We start from the raw sequence: 4,765 nt of genomic DNA, 5'->3' as shown, positions 1-4,765 counted from the left end.
ATAATCATGCATTACGATAGGAACGCCTAATTCTCTGGCAAATACAGCTCTTTTCATCATTTCTTCGCATGTACCCGCAGTTGCATTCAAGTAATGCCCTTTGATTTCACCTGTTTCAGCCTGTGATTTAAAAATCGCTTCAGCACAAAATAAGAAACGGTCTCTCCAACGCATAAATGGTTGGGAATTCACATTTTCATCATCTTTGGTAAAATCAAGTCCCCCACGAAGACATTCATAAACAGCTCTACCATAATTCTTAGCGGATAACCCCAATTTAGGTTTAATAGTACATCCTAATAGGGGACGACCATACTTGTTCAATTTATCTCTCTCAACTTGGATGCCGTGAGGCGGACCTTGGAAAGTTTTAATATAAGCGGTTGGGATTCGCAAATCCTCCAGACGTAGAGCACGCAGTGCCTTGAACCCAAATACATTACCGACAATAGAAGTAAACATGTTAGTAACAGAACCTTCTTCAAAAAGGTCTAAAGGATAAGCTACGTAAGCAATATATTGATTTTCTTCCCCAGCAACAGGTTCGATGTGATAGCATCGTCCTTTGTAACGATCAAGACTGGTAAGCCCATCGGTCCACACAGTTGTCCATGTACCAGTAGAAGATTCGGCGGCTACCGCAGCACCTGCTTCTTCAGGTGGAACTCCAGGTTGAGGAGTTACTCGAAATGCTGCCAAGATATCAGTATCTTTGGTTTCATACTCAGGAGTATAATAATTCAATTTATAATCTTTAACACCAGCTTTGAACCCAACACTTGCTTTAGTCTCTGTTTGTGGTGACATAAATCCCTCCCTACAACTCTTGAATTAAGAATTCTTGAAACAATAAGGTCTACTCGATATGACTTAGGAGTTAATGAAATCTTTTACAAAAATCAACTACTATTATCAATTAATCCCAAAGGTTCGTTATGTTATTATTAAATTAAACGATGGTATTTGATTTGTCAAATACATCATTATTGTATACTCTTTTCTATGTATGGCGCAACCCAATCTTTTTTTTTTTTCAATTTGATCTTATTTTTTAATTTTGAAATCGAAAGATCTAATCTAAATAATAATAATAATTTATTCTTAATCTTGACAGTGATATATGTTGTCTATGTAAATCCTAGATGTAAAAATAGGCAGCTTTCTCCCCGGAAAATAAAAAAAGAGGTCAAAAAATAGGGAAACAGAGGGTAAGTCTAAAAAATTGTCTACTGAGGAAATACGAAAGCCAATGATAAAAAAAATGAATTCTAAATTAAGGTACAGGTTCGAATTCCATACAGAATATAGATGATATTTTCTAGAATGATAGAAAAAAAGAAAAGACTTTCGAAAGATTTTATCCAATTGAAATTTTCAAAATAACTGCAGTAAGCTTAAGAATTCAATAATTGAATTTGAATAAGTAAGTAAACAGTTAAAGAGGATTGATGGAATAGTACCAAAAAAATGGAGTACTAACTCCCATTTCTTATTTCTTTTTGAATTAACCGATCAACTTGCTTTCTTATCGAACATTTCTTTTTGATTTAAAAACTTTTTCGGAAAAAAAAATTGGCTTTTGATATGCGAATAAATCCTCCTACTTCCGGTCCTGAAGTTTCTTCGATTGAAAAAAAAAATCTGGGACATATTGACCAAATAATTGGTCCGGTACTAGATGTAGCCTTTCCCCCGGGGAAGATGCCTAATATTTACAATGCTCTGGTAGTTAAGGGTCGAGATACTGTTGGTCAACAAATTAATGTGACTTGTGAAGTACAACAATTATTAGGAAATAATCGAGTTAGGGCTGTAGCTATGAGTGCTACAGATGGTCTAATGAGAGGAATGCAAGTTATTGACACAGGAACTCCCCTAAGTGTTCCAGTAGGCGGAGCAACTCTAGGACGAATTTTCAACGTGCTTGGAGAGCCGATTGATAATTTAGGTCCTGTAGATACTCGTACAACATCTCCCATTCATAGATCTGCGCCTACCTTTATACAATTAGATACAAAATTATCTATTTTTGAAACAGGAATAAAAGTAGTAGATCTTTTAGCTCCTTATCGTCGTGGAGGAAAAATAGGACTTTTCGGTGGAGCTGGAGTGGGTAAAACAGTACTTATTATGGAATTGATCAATAACATTGCCAAAGCTCATGGAGGTGTATCTGTATTTGGCGGAGTAGGTGAGCGTACTCGCGAGGGAAATGATCTTTATATGGAAATGAAAGAATCTGGAGTAATTAATGAACAAAATATTGCAGAATCCAAAGTAGCTTTAGTATATGGTCAAATGAATGAACCACCCGGAGCTCGTATGAGAGTTGGTTTAACTGCCCTAACTATGGCGGAATATTTTCGAGATGTCAATGAGCAAGATGTACTTCTATTTATCGACAATATCTTCCGCTTCGTTCAAGCAGGATCTGAAGTATCTGCCTTATTGGGTCGAATGCCCTCTGCTGTGGGTTATCAACCCACTCTTAGTACTGAAATGGGTTCTTTACAAGAAAGAATCACTTCTACCAAAGAAGGGTCCATAACTTCTATTCAAGCAGTTTATGTACCTGCCGACGATTTAACTGACCCTGCTCCTGCTACGACATTTGCACATTTAGATGCTACTACTGTACTATCAAGAGGATTAGCCGCCAAAGGTATCTATCCAGCAGTAGATCCTTTAGATTCAACCTCAACTATGCTCCAACCTCGAATCGTTGGTGAAGAACATTATGAGACTGCGCAACGAGTTAAACAAACTTTACAACGTTACAAAGAACTTCAAGACATTATAGCTATCCTTGGCTTGGACGAATTATCCGAAGAAGATCGCTTAACCGTAGCAAGAGCACGAAAAATTGAGCGTTTCTTATCACAACCTTTTTTCGTAGCAGAAGTTTTTACCGGTTCGGCTGGAAAATATGTTGGTCTAGTAGAAACAATTAGAGGGTTTAATTTGATTCTTTCTGGAGAATTAGACGGTCTTCCTGAACAAGCCTTTTATTTGGTAGGTAATATCGATGAAGCTACTGCGAAGGCTACGAACTTAGAAACGGAGAGCAATTTGAAGAAATGACTTTAAATCTTTGTGTATTGACCCCCAATCGAATTGTTTGGGATTCAGAAGTGAAGGAAATCATTTTACCTACTAATAGCGGACAAATTGGAGTATTACCTAATCATGCGCCTATTGCCTCAGCTGTCGATATAGGTATTTTGAGAATACGTCTTAAAGACCAATGGTTAACAATGGCTCTGATGGGGGGGTTTGCTAGAATAAATAATAATGAGATAACTGTTTTAGTAAATGATGCGGAAAAGGGTAGTGACATTGATCCACAAGAAGCACAGCAAACTCTTGAAATAGCAGAAACTAATTTGAATAAGGCTGAAGGCAAGAGACAAACAATTGAGGCAAATCTAGCTCTTAGACGAGCTAGAACACGAGTAGAGGCTATCAATGTTATTTCATAACAAGTTGAAATTGATGCGTCCCAATATCCGAAAACAATAAAAAGAAAAAAGAAACAGTCAGAAGAAAAAAGTAAGTAGAAAAGCTTATTAGATACCACAGTCAAAGGTATCTAATAAGTTATAACTATACCTTACCTACTATTGGATTTGAACCAATGACTCCCGCCGTATGAAAGCAATACTCTAACCACTGAGTTAAGTAGGTAATTTAGGACTCCTCCTCAAAAAAAAAAAAAGAAGAGTACCCATCTATCAGATTAATTGATTATAAATGTAAAATTACTGATAAGCAATACCAACCCCCGTTCAAGGGATTCGATCATGTAATATTCATCTTGACAAGCAATTATCTTCATACTATGATAAAATATGTATCAAAAACACAAGGGCTGTAGCTCAGTTAGGTAGAGCACCTCGTTTACACGAGCGCCAATGCTTTTTTTCAGAGGAGTTCATCTTGTAATTAAAAAAGTTTATCTTATAGTAAGAAATCGGTGTCTTACTCCATTTTAAGGAACAAAACAAGAGAACACTAGCCTGACAAAGGGTTTAGCCATAAAATCGAATCCATAATTGATTTGAGATATTGATAAGGTGAATACCCATTTCTCGTCAATGCTAAACATAAAGGGTATAGGGACCTAAAAAAGATTATCTTTTCTTCCTATTTTATGAACTTTAAGGTGTATGAAGTGTCATTTCTTATCTTCTATTTTAATTTTAGTAGGTGGATAAAGAGTCCATTTAACTTAAGTTGATCTAGGCCAGAAGCAGACCTACGTCAAGATAATCCTTCTTTGAAACACTTTGGTAGTGCTCTTTGATTGTTATACAAATAAAAAAGAAGAGCATAGGGAATCATCTCTTTATTCTTTACTGTAAAAAAAAAAAAAGATGGTGGACTAACTAATATTTTTATCAGTTAATGAAAAAGCTCAATGCAAAAAAAAATGCATGTTGGGTTTTGAAAACAATTTAAATCATTTAGATAATAATTAGTTTGATCTGTTTTACCGAGAAGGTCTACGGTTCGAGTCCGTATAGCCCTAATATTCCTACAGATACTAATAATATTAATACTATTTTGGATCGAATAGATCTCATTACTAAGACTATTACTAAAAAAAAAACAATTTGTAACTTTCTATTCGAACATATTCATATTCGATAGAATAATATTAATATTAGTATATTCAGCTAGTCTAAAAAAATGGAGACTTTAGACTAAAAATGAAAATGAATTTGGTATATTTTCTACATTCAGAGGAGTACTTTTATGTTTCTTC

The sequence above is a fragment of the Vigna unguiculata genome, unplaced genomic scaffold, assembly GCF_037176805.1.
Source record: "Vigna unguiculata cultivar grain cowpea cultivar isolate G323 ecotype 2 unplaced genomic scaffold, ASM3717680v1 ptg000154l, whole genome shotgun sequence".
NCBI lineage: Eukaryota > Viridiplantae > Streptophyta > Magnoliopsida > Fabales > Fabaceae > Vigna > Vigna unguiculata.
The sequence above is the reverse complement of the archived record's forward strand: the minus strand, read 5'-3'. Positions refer to the sequence as shown.